Source organism: Hyla sarda, chromosome 6, assembly GCF_029499605.1.
Source record: "Hyla sarda isolate aHylSar1 chromosome 6, aHylSar1.hap1, whole genome shotgun sequence".
NCBI lineage: Eukaryota > Metazoa > Chordata > Amphibia > Anura > Hylidae > Hyla > Hyla sarda.
The window spans coordinates 281,166,758-281,183,136 of record NC_079194.1 but is presented as its reverse complement, the minus strand read 5'-3'; the positions used below and the strand labels follow the sequence as shown (position 1 = coordinate 281,183,136).

Below are 16,379 nucleotides of genomic sequence, written 5' to 3'. Positions count from 1 at the left end.
CCGCGATCTGCAACTTATCCCCTATCCTTAGGATAGGGGATAAGTTGCTCACCACTGAATCACCACTGGACTACTCCTTTAACCAACTAAGCCACAGCACCACATGAAGCCCAGCAGAAAAGCCAGAAAATGGGAATTTCTTACGCAATGATTCAAATTTCTACTTAATGTTGTGCATTGATGGAGTGGTTGCAGCTTGCATTTTTTCACCAACTTGGAGTTACGATCCCCTCAGCCAGTGCCTGATCTGTGACCTTCAATAAAAATGCAGCAAAATACTTTTTGACCCTGTTCTCAGAATCTATCACCTGGAGGTAGGGACTTATGTAGACGAGGTGGCCGAGTGGTTAAGGCGATGGACTGCTAATCCATTGTGCTCTGCATGCATGGGTTCAAATCCCATCCTCGTCGGTTCTTTCTACTTTTTACCACTTTGCAGCTTGCCTAGCAGATTCTTTGCAACTTGCCTTGTAGATTCTTTATTGTCAGCATATGCAGTGGATGCTGCCACCATGGCAGTTTTCTATTTTTGATTCAGAAACGTGCCTCATGTGACCTATCAACCTGGCATTAGTAATCCTGCATTGTTTTTCCATTTCTCTTGCATGGTGCTTAATACTATCCAATAAAGAAGATGAGGACATTTCCTTCTTTTGGGCATTCAGCCAGCATACATATTTTTGACTTTGCTCGGACATTCTTAGGACTGTGGGATAGACAAGTTTGAAGTCACATATGATTGAACGTCTACTTCTTGGTATGAAAAGCTCAAAATTGCAAGGAAAGAAAGGAACTGCTGAGATTCGAACTCAGGATCTCCAGTTTACAAGACAGGCGCTTTAACCATCTAAGCCATAGCGCCATGACAACCCTTGCCTAAAAGTCAGAAAATGGGAATTGCTATGCAATGATTAAAATGTCTACAAAATGCTGTATATTGACGGAGCAGTTGCAGCTTGCATTTTTTGAGTTACGGTCCATTCAGCCAGTGCTTAATATGTGACCTTCAATGAAAATGCAGCCAAAGACTTGTTGATCATGTTGTCAGAATGTCTCACCTGGAGTGGTTGCCTTTTAAAGACGAGGTGGCCGAGGGGTTAAGTCGATGGACGGCTAATCCATTGTGCTCTGCATGCCTTTTCCAACTTGGTATCTTTTTTTATAGATTTTTTATTGTCTTTGCAGGCATGGGAGTTTTCTATTTCCAATCCAGAAGGGTGCGTTACGTGACCTATCAACCAGGCCTTAGAAATCCTGCCTTGTTTTCCAATTCCTCTTGCATGGTGCTTAATGCTATCCTATAAAGAAGATGAGGACATTTCTTTCTTTTGGACGTTTAGCAGCATCCATATTTTTGACTTTGCTCGGACTGTCTTAGGGCTGTGGGATGGTCAATATTGATGTCAGATAGGACTGAATATCTGCTTTTTGGTATGAAAAGCTTAAAATTTAGGGGAAAAAATGGCACTGCTGAGATTTGAACTCAGGATCTCCTGTTTACTAGACAGGCGCTTTAACCAACTAAGCCACAGCACCACATGAAGCCCAGCAGAAAAGCCAGAAAATGGGAATTTCTTACGCAATGATTCAAATTTCTACTTAATGTTGTGCATTGATGGAGTGGTTGCAGCTTGCATTTTTTCACCAACTTGGAGTTACGGTCCCCTCAGCCAGTGCCTGATCTGTGACCTTCAATAAAAATGCAGCAAAATACTTTTTGACCCTGTTCTCAGAATCTATCACCTGGAGGTAGGGACTTATGTAGACGAGGTGGCCGAGTGGTTAAGGCGATGGACTGCTAATCCATTGTGCTCTGCATGCATGGGTTCAAATCCCATCCTCGTCGGTTCTTTCTACTTTTTACCACTTTGCAGCTTGCCTAGTAGATTCTTTTCAACTTGCCTTGTAGATTCTTTATTGTCAGCATATGCAGTGGATGCTGCCACCATGGCAGTTTTCTATTTTTGATTCAGAAACGTGCCTCATGTGACCTATCAACCTGGCATTAGTAATCCTGCATTGTTTTTCCATTTCTCTTGCATGGTGCTTAATACTATCCAATAAAGAAGATGAGGACATTTCCTTCTTTTGGGCATTCAGCCAGCATACATATTTTTGACTTTGCTCGGACATTCTTAGGACTGTGGGATAGACAAGTTTGAAGTCACATATGATTGAACGTCTACTTCTTGGTATGAAAAGCTCAAAATTGCAAAGAAAGAAAGGAACTGCTGAGATTCGAACTCAGGATCTCCAGTTTACAAGACAGGCGCTTTAACCATCTAAGCCATAGCGCCATGACAACCCTTGCCTAAAAGTCAGAAAATGGGAATTGCTATGCAATGATTAAAATGTCTACAAAATGCTGTATATTGACGGAGCAGTTGCAGCTTGCATTTTTTGAGTTACGGTCCATTCAGCCAGTGCTTAATATGTGACCTTCAATGAAAATGCAGCCAAAGACTTGTTGATCATGTTGTCAGAATGTCTCACCTGGAGTGGTTGCCTTTTAAAGACGAGGTGGCCGAGGGGTTAAGTCGATGGACGGCTAATCCATTGTGCTCTGCATGCCTTTTCCAACTTGGTATCTTTTTTTATAGATTTTTTATTGTCTTTGCAGGCATGGGAGTTTTCTATTTCCAATCCAGAAGGGTGCGTTACGTGACCTATCAACCAGGCCTTAGAAATCCTGCCTTGTTTTCCAATTCCTCTTGCATGGTGCTTAATGCTATCCTATAAAGAAGATGAGGACATTTCTTTCTTTTGGACGTTTAGCAGCATCCATATTTTTGACTTTGCTCGGACTGTCTTAGGGCTGTGGGATGGTCAATATTGATGTCAGATAGGACTGAATATCTGCTTTTTGGTATGAAAAGCTTAAAATTTAGGGGAAAAAATGGCACTGCTGAGATTTGAACTCAGGATCTCCTGTTTACTAGACAGGCGCTTTAACCAACTAAGCCACAGCACCACATGAAGCCCAGCAGAAAAGCCAGAAAATGGGAATTTCTTACGCAATGATTCAAATTTCTACTTAATGTTGTGCATTGATGGAGTGGTTGCAGCTTGCATTTTTTCACCAACTTGGAGTTACGGTCCCCTCAGCCAGTGCCTGATCTGTGACCTTCAATAAAAATGCAGCAAAATACTTTTTGACCCTGTTCTCAGAATCTATCACCTGGAGGTAGGGACTTATGTAGACGAGGTGGCCGAGTGGTTAAGGCGATGGACTGCTAATCCATTGTGCTCTGCATGCATGGGTTCAAATCCCATCCTCGTCGGTTCTTTCTACTTTTTACCACTTTGCAGCTTGCCTAGTAGATTCTTTTCAACTTGCCTTGTAGATTCTTTATTGTCAGCATATGCAGTGGATGCTGCCACCATGGCAGTTTTCTATTTTTGATTCAGAAACGTGCCTCATGTGACCTATCAACCTGGCATTAGTAATCCTGCATTGTTTTTCCATTTCTCTTGCATGGTGCTTAATACTATCCAATAAAGAAGATGAGGACATTTCCTTCTTTTGGGCATTCAGCCAGCATACATATTTTTGACTTTGCTCGGACATTCTTAGGACTGTGGGATAGACAAGTTTGAAGTCACATATGATTGAACGTCTACTTCTTGGTATGAAAAGCTCAAAATTGCAAAGAAAGAAAGGAACTGCTTAGATTCGAACTCAGGATCTCCAGTTTACAAGACAGGCGCTTTAACCATCTAAGCCATAGCGCCATGACAACCCTTGCCGAAAAGTCAGAAAATGGGAATTGCTATGCAATGATTAAAATGTCTACAAAATGCTGTATATTGACGGAGCAGTTGCAGCTTGCATTTTTTGAGTTACGGTCCATTCAGCCAGTGCTTAATATGTGACCTTCAATGAAAATGCAGCCAAAGACTTGTTGATCATGTTGTCAGAATGTCTCACCTGGAGTGGTTGCCTTTTAAAGACGAGGTGGCCGAGGGGTTAAGTCGATGGACGGCTAATCCATTGTGCTCTGCATGCCTTTTCCAACTTGGTATCTTGCTTTGTAGATTTTTTATTGTCTTTGCAGGCATGGGAGTTTTCTATTTCCAATCCAGAAGGGTGCGTTACTAGTGTTGCTCACGAATATTCGCAATTCGAATATTATTCGCGAATATCGCATATTCGCGAATTCGCGAATTTCGCGAATATAGCGCTATATATTCGTAATTACGAATATTCGTTTTTTTTTTTTAGTTTTTTTTTTTAGTTTTTTTTTTTTAGTTTTTTTTTTTTTTCACAGTACACATCACAGTGATCACCCCTCTCTGCTTCCAGCTTGTGTGGTGTAAAGAAGGCTCTAATACCACTGTGTGAGACTGGCGTGCGAAAATTCGCATATGCGAAAATTCGCATATGCGCATTTTCGCATATGCGAATTTGTGCATGTGCTAATTTTGTATATGCTTATATTCACATATGTTAATTTTCGCATACGCGAAGTTTCGCATATGCGAAAATAAAACGAGAATATAACGAATATGCGAATATTCGCGAATATATGACGAATATTCGTCCATATATTCGCGAATATTCGCGAATTCGAATATGGCCTATGCCGCTCAACACTATGCGTTACGTGACCTATCAACCAGGCCTTAGAAATCCTGCCTTGTTTTCCAATTCCTCTTGCATGGTGCTTAATGCTATCCTATAAAGAAGATGAGGACATTTCTTTCTTTTGGACGTTTAGCAGCATCCATATTTTTGACTTTGCTCGGACTGTCTTAGGGCTGTGGGATGGTCAATATTGATGTCAGATAGGATTGAACATCTGCTTTTTGGTATGAAAAGCTTAAAATTTAGGGTAAAAAAAGGCACTGCTGAGATTTGAACTCAGGATCTCCTGTTTACTAGACAGGCGCTTTAACCAACTAAGCCACAGCACCACATGAAGTCCAGCAGAAAAGCCAGAAAATGGGAATTTCTTACGCAATGATTCAAATTTCTACTTAATGTTGTGCATTGATGGAGTGGTTGCAGCTTGCATTTTTTCACCAACTTGGAGTTACGGTCCCCTCAGCCAGTGCCTGATCTGTGACCTTCAATAAAAATGCAGCAAAAAACTTTTTGACCCTGTTCTCAGAATCTATCACCTGGAGGTAGGGACTTATGTAGACGAGGTGGCTGAGTGGTTAAGGCGATGGACTGCTAATCCATTGCCTAGTAGATTCTTTGCAACTTGCCTTGTAGATTCTTTATTGTCAGCATATGCAGTGGATGCTGCCACCATGGCAGTTTTCTATTTTTGATTCAGAAACGTGCCTCATGTGACCTATCAACCTGGCATTAGTAATCCTGCATTGTTTTTCCATTTCTCTTGCATGGTGCTTAATACTATCCAATAAAGAAGATGAGGACATTTCCTTCTTTTGGGCATTCAGCCAGCATACATATTTTTGACTTTGCTCGGACATTCTTAGGACTGTGGGATAGACAAGTTTGAAGTCACATATGATTGAACGTCTACTTCTTGGTATGAAAAGCTCAAAATTGCAAAGAAAGAAAGGAACTGCTGAGATTTGAACTCAGGATCTCCTGTTTACAAGACAGGCGCTTTAACCATCTAAGCCACAGGGCCATGACAACCCTTGTCTAAAAGTCAGAAAATGGGAATTGCTATGCAATGATTAAAATGTATACAAAATGCTGTATATTGACGGAGCAGTTGCAGCTTGCATTTTTTGAGTTACGGTCCATTCAGCCAGTGCTTAATATGTGACCTTCAATGAAAATGCAGCCAAAGACTTGTTGATCATGTTGTCAGAATGTCTCACCTGGAGTGGTTGCCTTTTAAAGACGAGGTGGCCGAGGGGTTAAGTCGATGGACGGCTAATCCATTGTGCTCTGCATGCCTTTTCCAACTTGGTATCTTGCTTTGAAGATTTTTTATTGTCTTTGCAGGCATGGGAGTTTTCTATTTCCAATCCAGAAGGGTGCGTTATGTGACCTATCAACCAGGCCTTAGAAATCCTGCCTTGTTTTCCAATTCCTCTTGCATGGTGCTTAATGCTATCCTATAAAGAAGATGAGGACATTTCTTTCTTTTGGACGTTTAGCCAGCATCCATATTTTTGACTTTGCTCGGACTGTCTTAGGGCTGTGGGATGGTCAATATTGATGTCAGATAGGATTGAACATCTGCTTTTTGGTATGAAAAGCTTAAAATTTAGGGGAAAAAAATAAGGCACTGCTGAGATTTGAACTCAGGATCTCCTGTTTACTAGACAGGCGCTTTAACCAACTAAGCCACAGCACCACATGAAGTCCAGCAGAAAAGCCAGAAAATGGGAATTTCTTACGCAATGATTCAAATTTCTACTTAATGTTGTGCATTGATGGAGTGGTTGCAGCTTGCATTTTTTCACCAACTTGGAGTTACGGTCCCCTCAGCCAGTGCCTGATCTGTGACCTTCAATAAAAATGCAGCAAAAAACTTTTTGACCCTGTTCTCAGAATCTATCACCTGGAGGTAGGGACTTATGTAGACGAGGTGGCCGAGTGGTTAAGGCGATGGACTGCTAATCCATTGTGCTCTGCATGCATGGGTTCAAATCCCATCCTCGTCGGTTTCTTCTACTTTTTACCACTTTGCAGCTTGCCTAGTAGATTCTTTGCAACTTGCCTTGTAGATTCTTTATTGTCAGCATATGCAGTGGATGCTCCCACCATGGCAGTTTTCTATTTTTGATTCAGAAACGTGCCTCATGTGACCTATCAACCTGGCATTAGTAATCCTGCATTGTTTTTCCATTTCTCTTTCATGGTGCTTAATACTATCCAATAAAGAAGATGAGGACATTTCTATCTTTTGGGCATTCAGCCAGCATACATATTTTTGACTTTGCTCGGACATTCTTAGGACTGTGGGATAGACAAGTTTGAAGTCACATATGATAGAACGTCTACTTCTTGGTATGAAAAGCTCAAAATTGCATAGAAAGAAAGGCACTGCTGAGATTTGAACTCAGGATCTCCTGTTTACAAGACAGGCGCTTTAACCAACTAAGCCACAGCGCCATGACAACCAATGCCAAAAAGTCAAAAAGTCAGAAAGTCAGAAAGTCAGAAAATGGGAATTGCTATGCAATGATTAAAATGTCTACAAAATGCTGTATATTGACGGAGCAGTTGCAGCTTGCATTTTTTGAGTTACGGTCCATTCAGCCAGTGCTTAATATGTGACTTTCAATGAAAATGCAGCCAAAGACTTGTTGATCATGTTGTCAGAATGTCTCACCTGGAGTGGTTGCCTTTTAAAGACGAGGTGGCCGAGGGGTTAAGTCGATGGACGGCTAATCCATTGTGCTCTGCATGCCTTTTCCAACTTGGTATCTTGCTTTGTACATTTTTTATTGTCTTTGCAGGCATGGGAGTTTTCTATTTCCAATCCAGAAGGGTGCATTACGTGACCTATCAACCAGGCCTTAGAAATCCTGCCTTGTTTTCCAATTCCTCTTGCATGGTGCTTAATGCTATCCTATAAAGAAGATGAGGACATTTCTTTCTTTTGGGCGTTTAGCCAGCATCCATATTTTTGACTTTGCTTGGACTGTCTTAGGGCTGTGGGATGGACAATATTGATGTCAGATAGGATTGAACATCTGCTTTTTGGTATGAAAAGCTTAAAATTTAGGGGGAAAAAAAGGCACTGCTGAGATTTGAACTCAGGATCTCCTGTTTACTAGACAGGCGCTTTAACCACCTAAGCCACAGCGCCAAGTGAAGACCAGCAGAAAAGCCAGAAAATGGGAATTTCATACGCAATGATTCAAATTTCTACTAAATGTTGTGCATTGATGGAGTGGTTGCAGCTTGCATTTTTTCACCAACTTGGAGTTACGGTCCCCTCAGCCAGTGCCTGATCTGTGACCTTCAATAAAAATGCAGCAAAAAGCTTTTTGACCCTGTTCTCAGAATCTATCACCTGGAGGTAGGGATTTACGTAGATGAGGTGGCCGAGTGGTTAAGGCGATGGACTGCTAATCCATTGTGCTCTGCATGCATGGGTTCAAATCCCATCCTGGTGGGTTCCTTCTACTTTTTACCACTTTGCAGCTTGCCTAGTAGATTCTTTGCAACTTGCCTTGTAGATTCTTTATTGTCAGCATATGCAGTGGATGCTGCCACCATGGCAGTTTTCTATTTTTGATTCAGAAACGTGCCTCATGTGACCTATCAACCTGGCATTAGTAATCCTGCATTGTTTTTCCATTTCTCTTGCATGGTGCTTAATACTATCCAATAAAGAAGATGAGGAGATTTCCTTCTTTTGGGCATTCAGCCAGCATACATATTTTTGACTTTGCTCGGACATTCTTAGGACTGTGGGATAGACAAGTTTGAAGTCACATATGATTGAACGTCTACTTCTTGATATGAAAAGCTCAAAATTGCAAAGAAAGAAAGGAACTGCTGAGATTCGAACTCAGGATCTCCTGTTTACAAGACAGGCCCTTTAACCATCTAAGCCACAGCGCCATGACAACCCTTGCCTAAAAGTCAGAAAATGGGAATTGCTATGCAATGATTAAAATGTATACAAAATGCTGTATATTGACGGAGCAGTTGCAGCTTGCATTTTTTGAGTTACGGTCCATTCAGCCAGTGCTTAATATGTGACCTTCAATGAAAATGCAGCCAAAGACTTGTTGATCATGTTGTCAGAATGTCTCACCTGGAGTGGTTGCCTTTTAAAGACGAGGTGGCCGAGGGGTTAAGTCGATGGACGGCTAATCCATTGTGCTCTGCATGCCTTTTCCAACTTGGTATCTTGCTTTGAAGATTTTTTATTGTCTTTGCAGGCATGGGAGTTTTCTATTTCCAATCCAGAAGGGTGCGTTACGTGACCTATCAACCAGGCCTTAGAAATCCTGCCTTGTTTTCCAATTCCTCTTGCATGGTGCTTAATGCTATCCTATAAAGAAGATGAGGACATTTCTTTCTTTTGGACGTTTAGCCAGCATCCATATTTTTGACTTTGCTCGGACTGTCTTAGGGCTGTGGGATGGTCAATATTGATGTCAGATAGGATTGAACATCTGCTTTTTGGTATGAAAAGCTTAAAATTTAGGGGAAAAAAAAAAGGCACTGCTGAGATTTGAACTCAGGATCTCCTGTTTACTAGACAGGCGCTTTAACCAACTAAGCCACAGCACCACCTGAAGTCCCGCAGAAAAGCCAGAAAATGGGAATTTCTTACGCAATGATTCAAATTTCTACTTAATGTTGTGCATTGATGGAGTGGTTGCAGCTTGCATTTTTTCATCAACTTGGAGTTACGGTCCCCTCAGCCAGTGCCTGATCTGTGACCTTCAATAAAAATGCAGCAAAAAACTTTTTGACCCTGTTCTCAGAATCTATCACCTGGAGGTGGGGTCTTATGTAGACGAGGTGGCCGAGTGGTTAAGGCGATGGACTGCTAATCCATTGTGCTCTGCATGCATGGGTTCAAATCCCATTCTCGTCGGTTTCTTCCACTTTGCAGCTTGCCTAGTAGATTCTTTGCAACTTGCCTTGTAGATTCTTTATTGTCAGCATATGCAGTGGATGCTCCCACCATGGCAGTTTTCTATTTTTGATTCAGAAAGGTGCCTCATGTGACCTATCAACCTGGCATTAGTAATCCTGCATTGTTTTGCCATTTCTCTTGCATGGTGCTTAATACTATCCAATAAAGAAGATGAGGACATTTCCTTCTTTTGGGCATTCAGCCAGCATACATATTTTTGACTTTGCTCAGACATTCTTAGGACTGTGGGATAGACAAGTTTGAAGTCACATATGATTGAACGTCTACTTCTTGGTATGAAAAGCTCAAAATTGCAAAGAAAGAAAGGCACTGCTGAGATTCGAACTCAGGATCTCCTGTTTACAAGACAGGCACTTTAACCAACTAAGCCACAGTGCCATGACAACCAATGCCAAAAAGTCAGAAAATGGGAATTGCTATGCAATGATTAAAATGTCTACAAAATGCTGTATATTGACGGAGCAGTTGCAGCTTGCATTTTTTGAGTTACGGTCCATTCAGCCAGTGCTTAATATGTGACCTTCAATGAAAATGCAGCCAAAGACTTGTTGATCATGTTGTCAGAATGTCTCACCTGGAGTGGTTGCCTTTTAAAGATGAGGTGGCCGAGGGGTTAAGTCGATGGACGGCTAATCCATTGTGCTCTGCATGCCTTTTCCAACTTGTTATCTTGCTTTGAAGATTTTTTATTGTCTTTGCAGGCATGGGAGTTTTCTATTTCCAATCCAGAAGGGTGCGTTACGTGACCTATCAACCAGGCCTTAGAAATCCTGCCTTGTCTTCCAATTCCTCTTGCATGGTGCTTAATGCTATCCTATAAAGAAGATGAGGACAATTCTTTCTTTTGGGCGTTTAGCCAGCATCCATATTTTTGACTTTCCTCGGACTGTCTTAGGGCTGTGGGATGGATAATATTGATGTCAGATAGGATTGAACTTCTGCTTTTTGGTATGAAAAGCTTAAAATTTAGGGGAAAAAAGGCACTGCTGAGATTTGAACTCAGGATCTCCTGTTTACTAGACAGGCGCTTTAACCAACTAAGCCACAGCGCCACATGAAGTCCAGCAGAAAAGCCAGAAAATGGGAATTTCTTACGCAATGATTCAAATTTCTACTAAATGTTGTGCATTGATGGAGTGGTTGCAGCTTGCATTTTTTCACCAACTTGGAGTTACGGTCCCCTCAGCCAGTGCCTGATCTGTGACCTTCAATAAAAATGCAGCAAAAAACTTTTTGACCCTGTTCTCAGAATCTATCACCTGGAGATAGGGTCTTATGTATACGAGGTGGCCGAGTGGTTAAGGCGATGGACTGCTAATCCATTGTGCTCTGCATGCATGGGTTCAAATCCCATCCTTGTCGGTTTCTTCTACTTTTTACCACTTTGCAGCTTGCCTAGTAGATTCTTTGCAACTTGCCTTGTAGAGTCTTTATTGTCAGCATATGCAGTGGATGCTCCCACCATGGCAGTTTTCTATTTTTGATTCAGAAACGTGCCTCTGTGACCTATCAATCTGGCATTAGTTATCCTGCATTGTTTTTCCATTTCTCTTGCATGGTGCTTAATACTATCCAATAAAGAAGATGAGGACATTTCCTTCTTTTGGGCATTCAGCCAGCATACATATTTTTGACTTTGCTCGGACATTCTTAGGACTGTGGGATAGACAAGTTTGAAGTCACATATGATTGAACGTCTACTTCTTGGTATGAAAAGCTCAAAATTGCAAAGAAAGAAAGGCACTGCTGAGATTCAAACTCAGGATATCCTGTTTACAAGACAGGCGTTTTAACCAACTAAGCCACAGCACCATGACAACCAATGCCAAAAAGTCAGAAAATGGGAATTGCTATGCAATGATTAAAATGTCTACAAAATGCTGTATATTGACGGAGCAGTTGCAGCTTGCATTTTTTGAGTTACGGTTCACTCAGCCAGTGCTTAATATGTGACCTTCAATGAAAATGCAGCCAAAGACTTGTTGATCATGTTGTCAGAATGTCTCACCTGGAGTGGTTGCCTTTTAAAGACGAGGTGGCCGAGGGGTTAAGTCGATGGACGGCTAATCCATTGTGCTCTGCATGCCTTTTCCAACTTGGTATCTTGCTTTGAAGATTTTTTATTGTCTTTGCAGGCATGGGAGTTTTCTATTTCCAATCCAGAAGGGTGCGTTACATGACCTATCAACCAGGCCTTAGAAATCCTGCCTTGTCTTCCAATTCCTCTTGCATGGTGCTTAATGCTATCCTATAAAGAAGATGAGGACAATTCTTTCTTTTGGGCGTTTAGCCAGCATCCATATTTTTGACTTTCCTCGGACTGTCTTAGGGCTGTGGGATGGATAATATTGATGTCAGATAGGATTGAACATCTGCTTTTTGGTATGAAAAGCTTAAAATTTAGGGGAAAAAAAGGCACTGCTGAGATTTGAACTCAGGATCTCCTGTTTACTAGACAGGCGCTTTAACCAACTAAGCCACAGCGCCACATGAAGTCCAGCAGAAAAGCCAGAAAATGGGAATTTCTTACGCAATGATTCAAATTTCTACTAAATGTTGTGCATTGATGGAGTGGTTGCAGCTTGCATTTTTTCACCAACTTGGAGTTACGGTCCCCTCAGCCAGTGCCTGATCTGTGACCTTCAATAAAAATGCAGCAAAAAACTTTTTGACCCTGTTCTCAGAATCTATCACCTGGAGGTAGGGTCTTATGTAGACGAGGTGGCCGAGTGGTTAAGGCAATGGACTGCTAATCCATTGTGCTCTGCATGCATGGGTTCAAATCCCATCCTCGTCGGTTTCTTCTACTTTTTACCACTTTGCAGCTTGCCTAGTAGATTCTTTGCAACTTGCCTTGTAGATTCTTTATTGTCAGCATATGCAGTGGATGCTCCCACCATGGCAGTTTTCTATTTTTGATTCAGAAAGGTGCCTCATGTGACCTATCAACCTGGCATTAGTAATCCTGCATTGTTTTTCCATTTCTCTTGCATGGTGCTTAATACTATCCAATAAAGAAGATGAGGACATTTCCTTCTTTTGGGCATTCAGCCAGCATACATATTTTTGACTTTGCTCAGACATTCTTAGGACTGTGGGATAGACAAGTTTGAAGTCACATGTGATTGAACGTCTACTTCTTGGTATGAAAAGCTCAAAATTGCAAAGAAAGAAAGGCACTGCTGAGATTCGTACTCAGGATCTCCTGTTTACAAGACAGGCACTTTAACCAACTAAGCCACAGTGCCATAACATCCAATGCCAAAAAGTCAGAAAATGGGAATTGCTATGCAATGATTAAAATGTCTACAAAATGCTGTATATTGACGGAGCAGTTGCAGCTTGCATTTTTTGAGTTACGGTCCATTCAGCCAGTGCTTAATATGTGACCTTCAATGAAAATGCAGCCAAAGACTTGTTGATCATGTTGTCAGAATGTCTCACCTGGAGTGGTTGCCTTTTAAAGATGAGGTGGCCGAGGGGTTAAGTCGATGGACGGCTAATCCATTGTGCTCTGCATGCCTTTTCCAACTTGGTATCTTGCTTTGAAGATTTTTTATTGTCTTTGCAGGCATGGGAGTTTTCTATTTCCAATCCAGAAGGGTGCGTTACGTGACCTATCAACCAGGCCTTAGAAATCCTGCCTTGTCTTCCAATTCCTGTTGCATGGTGCTTAATGCTATCCTATAAAGAAGATGAGGACAATTCTTTCTTTTGGGCGTTTAGCCAGCATCCATATTTTTGACTTTGCTCGGACTGTCTTAGGGCTGTGGGATGGATAATATTGATGTCAGATAGGATTGAACATCTGCTTTTTGGTATGAAAAGCTTAAAATTTAGGGGAAAATAGGCACTGCTGAGATTTGAACTCAGGATCTCCTGTTTACTAGACAGGCGCTTTAACCAACTAAGCCACAGCGCCACATGAAGTCCAGCAGAAAAGCCAGAAAATGGGAATTTCTTACGCAATGATTCAAATTTCTACTAAATGTTGTGCATTGATGGAGTGGTTGCAGCTTGCATTTTTTCACCAACTTGGAGTTACGGTCCCCTCAGCCAGTGCCTGATCTGTGACCTTCAATAAAAATGCAGCAAAAAACTTTTTGACCCTGTTCTCAGAATCTATCACCTGGAGGTAGGGACTTATGTAGATGAGGTGGCCGAGTGGTTAAGGCGATGGACTGCTAATCCATTGTGCTCTGCATGCATGGGTTCAAATCCCATCCTCGTCGGTTTCTTCTACTTTTTACCACCTTGCAGCTTGCCTAGTAGATTCTTTGCAATTTGCCTTGTAGATTCTTTATTGTCAGCATATGCAGTGGATGCTCCCACCATGGCAGTTTTCTATTTTTGATTCAGAAAGGTGCCTCATGTGACCTATCAACCTGGCATTAGTAATCCTGCATTGTTTTTCCATTTCTCTTGCATGGTGCTTAATACTATCCAATAAAGAAGATGAGGACATTTCCTTCTTTTGGGCATTCAGCCAGCATACATATTTTTGACTTTGCTCAGACATTCTTAGGACTGTGGGATAGACAAGTTTGAAGTCACATATGATTGAACGTCTACTTCTTGGTATGAAAAGCTCAAAATTGCAAAGAAAGAAAGGCACTGCTGAGATTCGAACTCAGGATCTCCTGTTTACAAGACAGGCACTTTAACCAACTAAGCCACAGTGCCATGACAACCAATGCCAAAAAGTCAGAAAATGGGAATTGCTATGCAATGATTAAAATGTCTACAAAATGCTGTATATTGACGGAGCAGTTGCAGCTTGCATTTTTTGAGTTACGGTCCATTCAGCCAGTGCTTAATATGTGACCTTCAATGAAAATGCAGCCAAAGACTTGTTGATCATGTTGTCAGAATATCTCACCTGGAGTGGTTGCCTATTAAAGATGAGGTGGCCGAGGGGTTAAGTCGATGGACGGCTAATCCATTGTGCTCTGCATGCCTTTTCCAACTTGTTATCTTGCTTTGAAGATTTTTTATTGTCTTTGCAGGCATGGGAGTTTTCTATTTCCAATCCAGAAGGGTGCGTTACGTGACCTATCAACCAGGCCTTAGAAATCCTGCCTTGTCTTCCAATTCCTCTTGCATGGTGCTTAATGCTATCCTATAAAGAAGATGAGGAAAATTCTTTCTTTTGGGCGTTTAGCCAGCATCCATATTTTTGACTTTCCTCGGACTGTCTTAGGGCTGTGGGATGGATAATATTGATGTCAGATAGGATTGAACTTCTGCTTTTTGGTATGAAAAGCTGAAAAATTTAGGGGAAAAAAGGCACTGCTGAGATTTGAACTCAGGATCTCCTGTTTACTAGACAGGCGCTTTAACCAACTAAGCCACAGCGCCACATGAAGTCCAGCAGAAAAGCCAGAAAATGGGAATTTCTTACGCAATGATTCAAATTTCTACTAAATGTTGTGCATTGATGGAGTGGTTGCAGCTTGCATTTTTTCACCAACTTGGAGTTACGGTCCCCTCAGCCAGTGCCTGATGTGTGACCTTCAATAAAAATGCAGCAAAAAACTTTTTGACCCTGTTCTCAGAATCTATCACCTGGAGGTAGGGTCTTATGTAGACGAGGTGGCCGAGTGGTTAAGGCGATGGACTGCTAATCCATTGTGCTCTGCATGCATGGGTTCAAATCCCATCCTCGTCGGTTTCTTCTACTTTTTACCACTTTGCAGCTTGCCTAGTAGATTCTTTGCAATTTGCCTTGTAGATTCTTTATTGTCAGCATATGCAGTGGATGCTCCCACCATGGCAGTTTTCTATTTTTGATTCAGAAAGGTGCCTCATGTGACCTATCAACCTGGCATTAGTAATCCTGCATTGTTTTTCCATTTCTCTTGCATGGTGCTTAATACTATCCAATAAAGAAGATGAGGACATTTCCTTCTTTTGGGCATTCAGCCAGCATACATATTTTTGACTTTGCTCAGACATTCATAGGACTGTGGGATAGACAAGTTTGAAGTCACATATGATTGAACGTCTACTTCTTGGTATGAAAAGCTCAAAATTGCAAAGAAAGAAAGGCACTGCTGAGATTCGAACTCAGGATCTCCTGTTTACTAGACAGGCGCTTTAACCAACTAAGCCACAGTGCCATGACAACCAATGCCAAAAAGTCAGAAAATGGGAATTGCTATGCAATGATTAAAATGTCTACAAAATGCTGTATATTGACGGAGCAGTTGCAGCTTGCATTTTTTGAGTTACGGTCCATTCAGCCAGTGCTTAATATGTGACCTTCAATGAAAATGCAGCCAAAGACTTGTTGATCATGTTGTCAGAATGTCTCACCTGGAGTGGTTGCCTTTTAAAGATGAGGTGGCCGAGGGGTTAAGTCGATGGACGGCTAATCCATTGTGCTCTGCATGCCTTTTCCAACTTGTTATCTTGCTTTGAAGATTTTTTATTGTCTTTGCAGGCATGGGAGTTTTCTATTTCCAATCCAGAAGGGTGCGTTACGTGACCTATCAACCAGGCCTTAGAAATCCTGCCTTGTCTTCCAATTCCTCTTGCATGGTGCTTAATGCTATCCTATAAAGAAGATGAGGACAATTCTTTCTTTTGGGCGTTTAGCCAGCATCCATATTTTTGACTTTCCTCGGACTGTCTTAGGGCTGTGGGATGGATAATATTGATGTCAGATAGGATTGAACATCTGCTTTTTGGTATGAAAAGCTTAAAATTTAGGGGAAAAAAGGCACTGGTGAGATTTGAACTCAGGATCTCCTGTTTACTAGACAGGCGTTTAAACAACTAAGCCACAGCGCCACATGAAGTCCAGCAGAAAAGCCAGAAAAT

General features: G+C 41.6%; 26 non-coding genes across 26 annotated transcripts; 9 read left to right on the top strand and 17 right to left on the bottom strand.

Moving 5' to 3' along the window:
* The first annotated feature begins 329 nt into the window (after positions 1-329).
* TRNAS-GCU (transfer RNA serine (anticodon GCU)) lies at positions 330-411 on the top strand. The gene has a single exon. It is a non-coding gene; the product is annotated as a tRNA-Ser (tRNA).
* Positions 412-1,462: 1,051 nt separating this feature from the next.
* On the bottom strand, positions 1,463-1,536 carry TRNAT-AGU (transfer RNA threonine (anticodon AGU)). The gene has a single exon. It is a non-coding gene; the product is annotated as a tRNA-Thr (tRNA).
* A 228-nt stretch (positions 1,537-1,764) lies between these two features.
* Positions 1,765-1,846, top strand: TRNAS-GCU (transfer RNA serine (anticodon GCU)). The gene has a single exon. It is a non-coding gene; the product is annotated as a tRNA-Ser (tRNA).
* Positions 1,847-2,897: 1,051 nt separating this feature from the next.
* TRNAT-AGU (transfer RNA threonine (anticodon AGU)) lies at positions 2,898-2,971 on the bottom strand. Its single transcript has one exon. It is a non-coding gene; the product is annotated as a tRNA-Thr (tRNA).
* Positions 2,972-3,199: 228 nt separating this feature from the next.
* On the top strand, positions 3,200-3,281 carry TRNAS-GCU (transfer RNA serine (anticodon GCU)). Its single transcript has one exon. It is a non-coding gene; the product is annotated as a tRNA-Ser (tRNA).
* A 1,559-nt stretch (positions 3,282-4,840) lies between these two features.
* TRNAT-AGU (transfer RNA threonine (anticodon AGU)) lies at positions 4,841-4,914 on the bottom strand. Its single transcript has one exon. It is a non-coding gene; the product is annotated as a tRNA-Thr (tRNA).
* Positions 4,915-5,532: 618 nt separating this feature from the next.
* TRNAT-UGU (transfer RNA threonine (anticodon UGU)) lies at positions 5,533-5,606 on the bottom strand. The gene has a single exon. It is a non-coding gene; the product is annotated as a tRNA-Thr (tRNA).
* Positions 5,607-6,210: 604 nt separating this feature from the next.
* TRNAT-AGU (transfer RNA threonine (anticodon AGU)) lies at positions 6,211-6,284 on the bottom strand. Its single transcript has one exon. It is a non-coding gene; the product is annotated as a tRNA-Thr (tRNA).
* A 228-nt stretch (positions 6,285-6,512) lies between these two features.
* TRNAS-GCU (transfer RNA serine (anticodon GCU)) lies at positions 6,513-6,594 on the top strand. The gene has a single exon. It is a non-coding gene; the product is annotated as a tRNA-Ser (tRNA).
* Positions 6,595-6,971: 377 nt separating this feature from the next.
* Positions 6,972-7,045, bottom strand: TRNAT-UGU (transfer RNA threonine (anticodon UGU)). The gene has a single exon. It is a non-coding gene; the product is annotated as a tRNA-Thr (tRNA).
* Positions 7,046-7,671: 626 nt separating this feature from the next.
* Positions 7,672-7,745, bottom strand: TRNAT-AGU (transfer RNA threonine (anticodon AGU)). The gene has a single exon. It is a non-coding gene; the product is annotated as a tRNA-Thr (tRNA).
* A 1,365-nt stretch (positions 7,746-9,110) lies between these two features.
* TRNAT-AGU (transfer RNA threonine (anticodon AGU)) lies at positions 9,111-9,184 on the bottom strand. Its single transcript has one exon. It is a non-coding gene; the product is annotated as a tRNA-Thr (tRNA).
* Positions 9,185-9,412: 228 nt separating this feature from the next.
* TRNAS-GCU (transfer RNA serine (anticodon GCU)) lies at positions 9,413-9,494 on the top strand. Its single transcript has one exon. It is a non-coding gene; the product is annotated as a tRNA-Ser (tRNA).
* Positions 9,495-9,861: 367 nt separating this feature from the next.
* On the bottom strand, positions 9,862-9,935 carry TRNAT-UGU (transfer RNA threonine (anticodon UGU)). The gene has a single exon. It is a non-coding gene; the product is annotated as a tRNA-Thr (tRNA).
* Positions 9,936-10,535: 600 nt separating this feature from the next.
* On the bottom strand, positions 10,536-10,609 carry TRNAT-AGU (transfer RNA threonine (anticodon AGU)). Its single transcript has one exon. It is a non-coding gene; the product is annotated as a tRNA-Thr (tRNA).
* A 228-nt stretch (positions 10,610-10,837) lies between these two features.
* On the top strand, positions 10,838-10,919 carry TRNAS-GCU (transfer RNA serine (anticodon GCU)). Its single transcript has one exon. It is a non-coding gene; the product is annotated as a tRNA-Ser (tRNA).
* A 376-nt stretch (positions 10,920-11,295) lies between these two features.
* On the bottom strand, positions 11,296-11,369 carry TRNAT-UGU (transfer RNA threonine (anticodon UGU)). The gene has a single exon. It is a non-coding gene; the product is annotated as a tRNA-Thr (tRNA).
* Positions 11,370-11,970: 601 nt separating this feature from the next.
* Positions 11,971-12,044, bottom strand: TRNAT-AGU (transfer RNA threonine (anticodon AGU)). Its single transcript has one exon. It is a non-coding gene; the product is annotated as a tRNA-Thr (tRNA).
* Positions 12,045-12,272: 228 nt separating this feature from the next.
* Positions 12,273-12,354, top strand: TRNAS-GCU (transfer RNA serine (anticodon GCU)). Its single transcript has one exon. It is a non-coding gene; the product is annotated as a tRNA-Ser (tRNA).
* A 377-nt stretch (positions 12,355-12,731) lies between these two features.
* On the bottom strand, positions 12,732-12,805 carry TRNAT-UGU (transfer RNA threonine (anticodon UGU)). The gene has a single exon. It is a non-coding gene; the product is annotated as a tRNA-Thr (tRNA).
* Positions 12,806-13,405: 600 nt separating this feature from the next.
* On the bottom strand, positions 13,406-13,479 carry TRNAT-AGU (transfer RNA threonine (anticodon AGU)). Its single transcript has one exon. It is a non-coding gene; the product is annotated as a tRNA-Thr (tRNA).
* Positions 13,480-13,707: 228 nt separating this feature from the next.
* Positions 13,708-13,789, top strand: TRNAS-GCU (transfer RNA serine (anticodon GCU)). Its single transcript has one exon. It is a non-coding gene; the product is annotated as a tRNA-Ser (tRNA).
* Positions 13,790-14,166: 377 nt separating this feature from the next.
* On the bottom strand, positions 14,167-14,240 carry TRNAT-UGU (transfer RNA threonine (anticodon UGU)). Its single transcript has one exon. It is a non-coding gene; the product is annotated as a tRNA-Thr (tRNA).
* A 601-nt stretch (positions 14,241-14,841) lies between these two features.
* On the bottom strand, positions 14,842-14,915 carry TRNAT-AGU (transfer RNA threonine (anticodon AGU)). Its single transcript has one exon. It is a non-coding gene; the product is annotated as a tRNA-Thr (tRNA).
* A 228-nt stretch (positions 14,916-15,143) lies between these two features.
* On the top strand, positions 15,144-15,225 carry TRNAS-GCU (transfer RNA serine (anticodon GCU)). Its single transcript has one exon. It is a non-coding gene; the product is annotated as a tRNA-Ser (tRNA).
* Positions 15,226-15,602: 377 nt separating this feature from the next.
* TRNAT-AGU (transfer RNA threonine (anticodon AGU)) lies at positions 15,603-15,676 on the bottom strand. The gene has a single exon. It is a non-coding gene; the product is annotated as a tRNA-Thr (tRNA).
* Between the last annotated feature and the right edge of the window lie 703 nt (positions 15,677-16,379).